Genomic DNA, 12,295 nt, shown 5'->3' with positions numbered 1-12,295 from the left:
TTAATATGTTTTTTTCACATGTTGCTGTTAGCAATTTCCTTAATTTAATTATTAATGTATTGTTGTGTACTATGTTTTTTAAAATTTGATCTAAAAAGGTAGAATTTCCTGGACATGGAGTAAAGTGAATGTAGCACATGGATGCGCCTACTGGTATTGTATGTTGTGGTGATGCGATAGGTAGAGTGTGGGTGGTACAGTGTGGGCAGTAGAGTGTGGGTGGTAGAGTGTGGGCGGTAGAGTGTGGGCGGTAGAGTGTGGGAGGATAGAGTGGGAGGATAGAGTGTGGGCGGATAGAGTGTGGGCGGATAGAGTGTGGGCGCAGAGTGTGGGTGCTAGAGTGTGGGCACTAGAGTGTGGGCGCTAGAGTGTGGGCGCTAGAGTGTGGGCCCTAGAGTGTGGGCGCTAGAGTGTGGGCACTAGAGTGTGGGCACAAGTGTGTGGGAGCTAGAGTGTGGGCGGTGGCTGGGGTGGTGGCGGCTGGGCTGGTGGCGGCTAGGGTGGTGGCAGCTAGGGTGGTTGCAGGCTGTACTGTGTGTGAGAGAGAGTGTGTTTGTGTGTGAGAGAGAGAGAGAGTGTGGGTGTGTGAGAGAGAAAGAGTATGTGGGTGTGTGTGAGAGAGAGTGTGTGGGTGTGTGAGAGAGAGAGTGTGTGGGTGTACGAGAGAGAGAGTGTGTGGGTGGGTGAGAGAGAGAGTGTGTGGGTGTGTGAGAGAGAGTGTGTGGGTGTTTGAGAGAGAGACTGTGTGGGTGTGTGAGAGTGAGACTGTGTGGGTGTGTGAGAGTGAGACTGTGTGGGTGTGTGAGAGAGAGACTGTGTGGGTGTGTGAGAGAGAGTGTGTGGGTGTGTGTGTGAGAGAGAGAGTGTATGGGTGTGTGAGAGAGAGGCTGTGTGGGTGTGTGAGAGAGAGACTGTGTGGGTGTGTGAGAGAGACTGTGTGGGTATGTGAGAGAGAGACTGTGTGGGTGTGTGAGAGAGAGAGTGTGTGGGTGTGTGAGAGATAGAGTGTGTGGGTGTAGAAGAGAGAGAGTGTGTGGGTGTGAGCGAGAGAGAGAGTGTGTGTGAGAGAGAGAGTGTGTGGGTGTGTGAGAGAGTGTGTGGGAGAGAGTGTGTGTGAGAGAGAGAGTGTGTGAGAGAGACAGAGTGTGTGTGAGAGAGAGTGTGTGTGTGAGAGAGTGTGTGTGTGAGAGAGAGAGAGTATGTATGTGAGAGAGAGAGTTTGTGTGAGAGAGTGTGTGTGAGTGAGAGTGTGTGTGAGAGAGAGTGTGTGTGAGTGAGAGAGTGTGTGTCTGAGAGAGAGTGTGTGTGAGTGAGAGAGAGAGTGTGTGTGAGAGAGAGTGTGTGTGAGTGAGAGAGAGAGTGTGTGTGAGAGAGAGAGTGTGTGTGTGTGAGAGAGAGAATGTGTGTGTGTGAGAGAGTGTGTGTGTGAGAGAGAGTGTGTGTGTGAGAGAGAGTGTGTGAGCGAGAGAGTGTGTGAGCGAGAGAGTGTGTGAGCGAGAGAGTGTGAGAGAGAGAGTGTGTGTGTGTGGGAGAGTGTGTGTGTGTGTGTGGTGTGGTGTGTATGTTTTTGTGTGCCCTTAAAAGTAAACTTTTCTCTTCAAATAACCACATTCCTTGCCTATATTTATGTTAACAATAGGTTCCTTTCGATCTTGTGCCCTCCATAAGATCTGCTGCAGTGAGTTTTTAGATCTGATGTGTGTTACATGTATGTGTTTGAGATGTATGATGAGAGTTAATTGCCCTCAATTCTCTTTTATTCGTGCTCACCGATGTGCTTTTTTTTCCTCGTACTTTATTATTTGATTCTGATCAGAAAGAAGATATGTGTTTCATCAGTTGAACTAAAGGAAAAGACATATATATTCCATTCTCTGCATTAGAGCTGTGCATTCCCTTTTCTACACCAGCTGGCGACATGTTCTTGTTTGTTCTGTAGCAATTTTTTTCTCCTTCACTTGAAGGTAGAAATTTCTGGACATGGAGTAAAGTGAATGTAGTGGTGTCCCTGAGTGATGTGGTGGTGTCCCAGAGTGATGTGGTGGTGTCCCAGAGTGATGTGGTGGTTTCCCTGAGTGTTGTGTTGGTGTCCCAGAGTGATGTGGTGGTGTCCCAGAGTGATGTGGTGGTGTCCCTGAGTGATGTGGTGGTGTTCCTGAGTGATGTGGTGGTGTCCCTGAGTGGTGTGGTGGTGTCCCTGAGTGGTGTGGGGGGTCCCTGAGTGATGTGGTGGTGTCCCTGAGTGATGTGGTGGTGTCCCAGAGTGATGTGGTGCTGTTCCTGAGTGATGTGGTGGTGTCCCTGAGTGATGTGGTGGTGTCCCTGAGTGATGTGGTGATGTCCCCGAGTGATGTGGTGGTATCCCTGAGTGATGTTGTGGTGTCCCTGAGTGATGTGGTGGTGTCCCTGAGTGATGTGGTGGTGTCCCTGAGTGATGCGGTGGTGTCCCTGAGTGGTGTAGTGGTGTCCCTGGGTGGTCTGGGGGTGTCCCTGAGTGATGTGGTGGTATCGCTGAGTGATATGGTGGTGTCCCTGAGTGATGTTGTGGTGTCCCTGAGTGGTGTGGTGGTTTCCCTGAGTGACGTGGTGGTGTCCCTGAGTGGTGTGGTGGTGTGCCTGAGTGATGTGGTGGTATCCCTGAGTGATGTGGTGGTGTCCCAGAGTGATGTGGTGGTGTCCCAGAGTGATGTGGTGGTTTCCCTGAGTGTTGTGTTGGTGTCCCAGAGTGATGTGGTGGTGTCCCAGAGTGATGTGGTGGTGTCCCTGAGTGATGTGGTGGTGTTCCTGAGTGATGTGGTGGTGTCCCTGAGTGGTGTGGTGGTGTCCCTGAGTGGTGTAGTGGTGTCCTTGAGTGATGCAGTGGTGTCCCTGAGCGATGTGTTGGTTGTGTCCCTGAGTGATGTGGTGTTGTCCCTGAGTGGTGTGTTAGTGTCCCTGAGTGGTGTGGTGGTGTCCCTGAGTGCTGTGGTGTGTCCCTGAGAGATGTGGTGGTGTCCCTGAGTGATGTGGTGGTGTCCCTATATGATGTGGTGGTGTCCCTATATGATGTGGTGGTGTCCCAGAGTGATGTGGTGGTGTACCTGATTGATGTGTTGGTGTCCCAGAGTGATGTGGTGGTGTCCCAGAGTGATGTGGTGGTGTCCCAGAGTGATGGTGTCCCAGAGTGATGTGGCGGTGTCCCTGAGTGTTGTGGTGGTATACCTGAGTGATATGGTGGTGTCCCTGAGTGATGTGGTGGTGTCCCTAAGTGATGTGGTGGTATCCCTGAGTGATGTCGTGGTGTCCCTGGGTGATGTGGTGGTGTCTCTGAGTGATGCGTTGGTGTCCCTGAGTAGTGTAGTGGTGTCCCTGAGTGGTGTGGTGGTGTCCCTGAGTGATGTGGTGGTGTCCCTGAGTGATGTGTGGGGATGTCCCTGAGTGCTGTGTGGGAATGTCCCTGACTGATGTGGTGGTGTCCCTGAGTGATGTGGTGGTGTCCCTGAGTGATGTGTTGGTGTCCCTGAGTGGTGTAGTGGTGTCCCTGAGTGGTGTGGTGGTGTCCCTGAGTGATGTGGTGGTGTCCCTGAGTGATGTGTGGTGGTGTCCCTGTCTGCTGTGTGGGGATGTCCCTGAGTGCTGTGTGGGGATGTCCCTGACTGATGTGGTGGTGTCCCTGAGTGATGTGGTGGTGTCCGTGAGTGATGTGGTGGTATCCCTGAGTGATGTGGTGGTGTCCCTGAGTGATGTGGTGGTGTCCCTGAGTGGTGTGATGGTGTCCCTGAGTAGTGTGCCGGTGTCCCTGAGTGGTGTTGGGGTGTCCCTAAGTAATGCGGTGAGCCCATGAGTGTTGCCCCAGAGTGATGTTTGTGGAGAAAGTGATTTCTAAAATGTAACTGAGAATGTGAGCATGTTTACATTGAAAACTATATACGAGTTTGTGCGCGTAAATGAAACTTAAAAAAAAAAATGTAAATAAGCAAATAAATATAAAACGCATGCAAAATGCTTGCATATTAAAATAAAAGAACGAGTATTTGAGCGTAAACAAGGCGGCATGGAACTACATGGAAAAGGCGCGATGCGCGCGGAGAGAGGAGCCATTGAGAACGCGCGGCGAAGATGAAAGTCAACTCGAGCGACCATATGGAGAGGGAGGGGGTGGGCTGCCTACTGAGTAAAATGCGTGTGGCAACAGAGGGAGAGCACGGCCTTGCGCTGGAGAGGGAGGGGGTGGGCTGCCTCGTGAGTTTAACTAGTGTGGCAACAGATGGAGAGCACGTGTGCACGAAGTGTCTGGGAGCAAATGGTAGCTCTTAAAAAAATGCACGTGGTTGTGGCAGCTGTTGACAATGCGCGTGATTGTGTCCACACGAACTGTACGTGATCCGCACTTGGTAGAGAATTCGAACACCCTACTATATACTCGCCTATCTATCCCTGCGGGATAGAATAGCCGAGACCTAAAAAGAAAACAAACAGAAAACAGTAAAACATTTGTTTTCCTATAAATTCATCCATTAGTATGGTGTTGGGGAATCTGTATCTATCTGATGATCCCCTGCCTTTCCCTCCCTTATAGCCAATCATTAACCACTGAACGACTTAGCGCCTTAGTCCAAGTGCCCACCCTCTCCCCCAAGGGCCTCCAATTTAGGGTATGCTAGCGAATTCCACTGAAAGTTACCCCACCCCCAGCACTCACAAAACAATGGTGCAAACTGGACGGAACAAGAGCTGTTAATCCCTTCACCTGATGGCCCCTTTCTCCGCCCCTCAAATTGAGATGAACAGTTGGCGTTCTCTGCTTAACACCGACGCACTGGGTTTTGAGGAGTGTTATGAAGAAGGCACTGAGCCGTGCAGACTATGGTGTCCAGGATTGCCAAGGAGGTTTCTTACTCATCTGTTTTTTTAAATGACCAATAATGCGTTTGAGCCCGATTGTATGCACTTTTTTACATATCAGAACAAATGTGAAAAATGTAAATGACTGGATCCGGAAATGAACTGCTATTTTTCGTCGCAACAATAATAGTACTTTTTAACCCACACGCCAATGCTCTTTGCTGCACAAATTAAATATTGCACACTAACAAATCCATAAAAAAGAAACCGGTTCCCTTTTCTGAGGGGTAAAACGGTGGCAAACTTTTGACATCTAATATGGACAAATGTAAGTCGGTGATGAAATACTCAGTTGGCGAGCCAGTTTGCAACAGATATGGAATGGCGTCATCATTAGGTGCAGTCCCCTTTTTATATTCGACATCTCCAGCTAATTATCCAATAGCCACATCATTTGCATGCTGGGTCTTACTGGCCAGCGTTTACAAAGTGAAAAGCTCGCCTTCGAGGCCATGACTGCACAGTGCGGTGGAAGCCGGATTTAGCTAAAAGGGGGCTAGCCCCGGAGCTTATAATAATAAAAAGCGTGGGGGTCCTAAGATTTTCTTCCATTTCTAAGATTTGCTTCCATTTGTCGAGTGTGTCGACTACCCGGGCTGACTAGCCTCGATTCCCTCTCTACCTCTTTCTATTCTCCATACTTTTTGATCTGACTCCTAATTACACTCTTGTAATTTCATTAAGAATTGAACCTTCCAGCTTGAGAGAAGCATATCATTTAAATGACACACGATTTTTCTGTGGCAGAGAGTCACACGAGAATACAGAGGCGCTGCACCACAGAGCATCCTTCAAATCGAAGCACTAGAGTCAAGAGCTGTTTGCCCGTAGAAGTGGGAATGAATATACCACAGAGCCCAATTACTGGCAGAGCTTGAATTTCGGATTGGATTGATAATAAGGCCCAGTTAGCAACAAAAAAAAGCCACACACTCACAAAGGACTGAAAGGGTGAGAGAGAACCGCTGCGGCAGCCAGAGAGGAGACTGGAGGCAAGGATGAGGATAACAATGTGAAGAATGAGCCTCGTGCGGCAGCAGGGGAGGGGCCTGCAAGATTTCCTTGCGGGAGCCTGCGACCATATGGCGCTGCGCGCTCCCGCAAGGAAATCACCAGACGTGCACGCGTTGCCATTGCAAGCAATGCAATGCAATGCATGCACGTATTTGCAGGGAAAGCTGTGCTAATGGCTATAAGTCTTTCTCTTATGCAACGCCTGCGCGCTGTGTAGGCAAGACCTAATAAATGACTAGCTGCTCAACTGTAATAACCTAATACAGTTGACTTCTGATGTTAGAATGCCTGATGCCAGAGCCAGCAGCAGAAGAGAAAGGAAGGTCACAGAGCATATTGAAAGCCATAGTTTCATGCTTCTGATCTGTTGTTCTAGGTGATTAGTGATAAGCAGAAAGGAGATATTTATGACAACGTTTATTGTTTACAGACTTTATGTAATTATAGGAAAGGTATACTCTCTTTCAATGTTTCTACACATTCTAAACTACCACTACCACATTATTCTAAGATCTTACTTGTATTAAACAGATTTCAATAATAGAGATTGTACTTTTATTTTTCATGTTCACAAACATCCTAGCTCTTTCATATGAAAGAGGAACTTCGGGATGTGTGGTGGTGTGACCATGTATTAAAAGGGATACAATATTCACTACCATATATTATAAGGGTATTGCAAGTCACCTAAGAGTTCTATGACCTATTTCAGGAACTCAGTGTTCAACCTTGTTCCTCTATACGGTAACAGAAACCCTTAGTGACTTGCAATATCCTTATAATGGATGGAAGAAAGTACTGTAATTTCAAAGCGGAAGTAACTGCTAAGTAATTCAATAAAAAAAGTAATAGAGTTTATAATCTAAGTTAATGTTTAACAGCGAGGCACTACTCCCACCCTTCCAGTGCCTTCTCTCACTGCTATGGTCTGGATTGCGTGTCTACAGGTTCAACACAGTATGGCTTGAGTATCAAATACACACAGGTGGAGATAGTATCAAGTACTCTCAGTTGCCAAATATGCAACTCAGTTTAGTGGCTTTCATCCTTTCGGTAAAAAGTCTCAAGTGTGAACAGCAGATTTGTCTGCACACTCTCGTCTCTGGTACCAGGTGCAGGCTAAGCCCAGCATTTACCTGCTGGATATCGATGCAGTTGTAGCAGTGTGGCAGATATAGTTTGGGCTACCACTCTCACAGTGGTGAATCCCATTTTTTGGGGGACAGAGTCACAGGATCACCCTGAGACAATGTTTATTAGCTGTCGGTTGCAAATAGGATTCCGGTTCAACAGTTGTGACCTTGAGACTGTGTCATCTTCATTTGTGGCCCTTCAGCAATTTCCGTCGCAGGGTAAATCAGGTTTCCCTGCTTAAATTGCTATGAAGCTTTACTTTTACGGTATTGTTGGCCGAAGCACCAGCCTTTATACCCCTTGACACACTGTAAGACATCATAATGATCTTTTTAACCATCTTCTTGTGGATCACACCTGAACCACACAATGAAATCTGGTAGTTCCCTTTATGGCTTGGGTCACTCCTGACTTCACTCTTTGGAGCAGTCAGCTTTCTCTGAGTGTGCTGCAAACCTAAAACATGCTGGACGTCTCCTCCCTGAACAGTCTCTCCTCCTGCAAGCCCAGGAACACTCCTTTCCTGTATCAGCAGACATGCTTCTAGTCTCTTCAGACAGACGAACAGATTCTCCTACCTAAGTGCATACTTCAGGTGATGTCTCCTCACCTCTGGGAGATGTGTTGTGGAGCCCTGGTTACACAACAGCTCTTAGAGTACTCTGTGGAGTATTATCTTCCTTTGTCAAGAAGATCTTAGTGCTAGAGCTTATTTTGAGGTTGTTTGGATCCCACGTTTATAAACATTTTTCCATATAGGGGATTTGAATACAGCGTCTATGATTTAAGATCTGGTTAGGGTCTGTTCTCTTTCAAATAGCTTTTCTAGATTGCTCCTCAGACACCGCTTTTGTGCACAGTGATAGTTCTCACAGCAGGTAGCAATGGTATGGCTCCAACCATAATTATCCAACATATGGACACAATGAAGTGTGAGAAATCTCTTCACCTGGCTGTCATCAGCCTTCCTGAAACAGTAATGAGGGACAGACAAATGAGCAGGACCTGCCTAACAATTTCCTCCCACAGCTTAAACAACAGAAACAACACCCCTAACATCTCCCAAATAGCAATGCTAAAAAATAAATAATCAGCATCCCCTTACTACCAAGACTCTCATGAAGGTAGCCCTGTCTCCATCATCTTCATTTCAATGTCAAATCTCCACCCTTCACCCAATGGAATGCAGATATAAACATCCACCGTCTGGAGACGCTGTACCCACTCTCCATCTTATTTTTTGTGAACCCAGAGGAATGCAGAATGGATCCCACCCACCCCAATACTCAGATTCACTTGATACACAGTCCTGCTTCTGTAGGTGTTCTACACAGCCACTGCACATACACACTCAACATGTACATGAGATTTCAGTCCAAGAGTCAGGATTTCATATAGCAGTAGACTTTTATTTGAGAGGAGCCAGTGGGTCTCTTGTCCTTGATATGGAGAAAATGGTCTTGACACACTATTGATTTACAAAATAGGGAAATGTGCCATTTTAACCTTATATTATGCACCTATGGCATAGACAGCAGTCCAATTCCCACTATGATGGCACACTTTGTGCACCCTTCTAGATTACAAAACAGGTCCTGGACCTCACATTACCATGAACAGACCCAAGCCTCTTGGACAGTTCGACACTCAGGACAGGGGTACATGCCAATATACCATACAGGGGAATTTCCTATAGCAACAGCTATGGCGTTAATCTATGGTGTTAATGAAAGACTCCATGAGTAAACTTATTTTAGAAATTGGGTTTCTGGCTGACTGGGGTGGGAGTTCTGGTCAAGCAGCACACACAATCCTAATCAGGGTAAGGCACAAGCAAAGCCCAAATTAACCTGTGCTCAACCCACTGATAGATGGTACAGAGCAGTCAGGCTTAATTTACAGGCAATGTGCAAAGTATTTGTGTAACATTGCAAACAGTAAAGGCACCTTGGAAAATCCAACATCATTTATATGACGCAGCAGAAGTATCTTTCCTCTCATAGGAAGAGGTGAGATTGGCGTTAGACACACACAAATGAGGGCTTGTCCAGGGCTTTATCAAATGCATCTCTCATCTTATTGGCATCTATTTTAGACCTCTTGGTCCACTTCATACTTTTTTTGTGTCTACCTAAGGGTTGCATGGATGCACAAATAAGGCACTTTGTGAACCTACATTCTACACCAGGTTTAATGTTTAGAACTGAGTTTGTGAATCTAGATATTCCTTGACATTAAGCGACATGCTTAATTCTCATTGTAGGAATAGGAATTACATGTTGTGCATTTTTAGATAGGTCACCCAGCATGTATAAGGGGAGCACGCACAAACTAAAAGGTTTGTGGAGATTCACATATGTTCTAAAGGCAATTTCATGATTATACTTCCAAGGAAACCCATTCCCCTGCTCCCCTTAGATCCATCTTAATCATCCTAACCCCAAAATGCATCATATTCAACTACCAATTGCACATTTTTCCACAGCAATCTCCTAAAATACTTCACTGCTGCTACTTCAGAAACCTATAGAGCCCCAAAAGCAACAATATCGCTTAGTACAAACCTGTTAGAAATTGGGATTCTAGTTGACTGGGGTATGAGCCCTGGTCAAGCAGTAACCAAAATCCTAGTCAGGATAACTCACAAAAGCACACCCTAAATTGACCTGTGCTCACCCTCTGGTAGCTTGGCACTCAGCAGTCAAGCTTAACTTTAGAGGCAATGTGTAAGGTATTTGTGTAACACGTCAAGCAGTAAACCATTGAATACACCACACAAAATGATTCCACAGCAGGTTAGAAGAAAGAGTTTAATGTAATAAATAAAACAAGATGAAAATGACAAAAAATCAATAACTAGAACTCCAGATATTGAATTTTAAAATTAATACTGAAAAACAGCACAAAGGAGCAAAAAGTGCTACTGGGGATATCTGGTTGCGCCAGACCGGAACAAAGTCCAATGTTCAGGCCGACTGTGATAGAGTGCACTGCACAGAAGAGGCAATGCGTCATTCCAGAAATGCAATGAGGCTATGGTGTGAGGTCCTGATGCATAGGTGTTGAGAATCCTGTCAACAGGGTTTGCAATGCAAATGTTGAGAATGAGAGGAGCTATGGAATGATGCGTTGATTCCAAAAAGAGGTGACGCTACAGAGCAGAGTATCAGCGTGGTTATCGAGGCTGCTGTCAACGAAACATGTGAGGAACTAGTGCCAGAAAAAGCATTACACAGTGTCAGCTTGGAGGGCGACGCACAGGTCCCAGATGTGGGATGCATCAGCGAAGAGAGTCTGTTGTGAAGGGTCCAATCAACACCACAGTGTTGATGCATCAGTTCTGCTTGAAGATGTGCTGAGAAGATGCATTGGGGATGCGTTGCTCAGCAGAGGATTTAGCGGTTTGCTGGAGAAGCACCTTAGTCCCACTTCCCAGAGTCAAGTACTGGGGTGGCACCACCTGGCAGGGTAGGCTCACAGAGTCTAGGTGCAGAAGCAGGTTGGTTGGAAGATTTTATGTCCCTGAGACCTCAGATCAAGAGTCCAGCCAGCTAGACCTTGGAATCACTCTGGGTTCAAGTGATGCAGGTCCAGTCACCTCACCCAGGTAAGAGGGCAGCAGGTCAGCACAGTAAGGCAGGAGTACAGCAAAAGAACAGTCCAGCATAGTGGCTGTGCTTTGAGCAGCACAGCAGTCTTCACAGGTCCAAAAGTGTACTAAGGTGGTAGTGTCAGAGGTCCAGTACTTATACCCAGTTGGGCCTTTGAAATGGGGGAGACATCAAAGAAAAGCCTTTGAAGTGCAGAGAGGTCCTGCCCTTCCTGTTCTGACTCCAGACTCATTACAGGGGGGTATGCAGCCCTTTGTGTGGTGACTGGACAGAGCCTATTCAGTTAAAAGTGAAGCTGGGGTCTTCTCTCACATCCTGCCAGGATGGCCCATCAAGTCACATCTAAGCTCCATTTATGTGTGGCTGTCTAAGTGAATACACAAAGTCCAGCTGTCACCCACCCCAGGCCTGCGATTGGAGACAGGCAGCAGGCACCAAATGGATAAAGTATGAGAATACAAACTTTCCGAAAGTGGCATTTTCAGAATTGTAATAAAAAATCCAAGTTCACCATAAGTTGTGATTCATCAAACTTGATCCACTTATATCTTCCCATTTGGAACTCTGACTACTTATATCTTCCCATTTGGAACTCACACCTATACAATGTATTACGGTTATCCCAATGTTATCCTATGGAAGATATAGGCCTTTTAGTAGTAAAAAATTCTGTTGAGGATCCTTCACTACCAGGAAATGTAAAATTTAAAAGTGAATGCCCTGCCTATTAAATACAGTGCACCCTGCACCACAGGTTGTCCTGAGCCTACCTCAGGGGTAACTTATATGTATGAAAAGGGAAGGTTTGGGCCTGGCAAATGTTTATTTTGCCTGGTCGACTTGGCATTGTTAACTGCACGCACATCCTCTGCAATGGCAGATGTGAAATTTGATTAGAGGGCTACCTAAGTGGGTGGCTCAATCAGTGCTGCAGGCCCACTAGCAACATTTATTTACATGCACTGGGCACTTGTAGTGCACTTTATTAGGGATTTATAAATAAATGGAATATGCTAATTGGACATGAGCCAATATTACCCTGTTTAGAGGAGAGAGCACATGCACTTTAGCACTGGTTAGCAGTGGTAAAGTGCTCAGAGTCCTATGACCAACAAAAACAAGCATTGGCATAGGTGGAAAAAAAAACCCTGCAGCTGTCACTTCTTTAGATGTAAGTTTAACCCCTTCCGTGCTCCCGTTGGCCAACACTCCCTCCCCAGTGCTGCGAACGGCCAACGGCCTTCGCAGCCCCGCCCACTCAATAGAACGCCCGCACCGCGGCAGAATTGCCGCCGTGGATAAGGCATTACAGAAACTCATTTTTAAGTTTTATACAGCGCAACATTGGAGCTCTTTACATGAGATCCACCACACAAGGACATATTCATGTTTTGAATCCTACATAGGATGTTGAGCTGACATGAAGCTCGAAGCACGCCGCAACCTCGCAAACAAGAACTGAAATATTTTCAAATTGATATACAACGCGGTTGTTGCTTATTTTTCTTATGCAATTTACAACCATTGAGAAAGCCAATAGTCCTGGATTGTTGTAGATGTAATGTTACTTGTTGAGTTCCAGATATATCTGGATGAATGGACAGAAGCAGCAAAATCCCATTCGGGACAGCACTCTATACTAAGTGCAGATT

The sequence above is a fragment of the Lissotriton helveticus genome, chromosome 8 (assembly GCF_964261635.1).
Source record: "Lissotriton helveticus chromosome 8, aLisHel1.1, whole genome shotgun sequence".
NCBI lineage: Eukaryota > Metazoa > Chordata > Amphibia > Caudata > Salamandridae > Lissotriton > Lissotriton helveticus.
Note: the sequence above shows the minus strand (reverse complement) of the source record.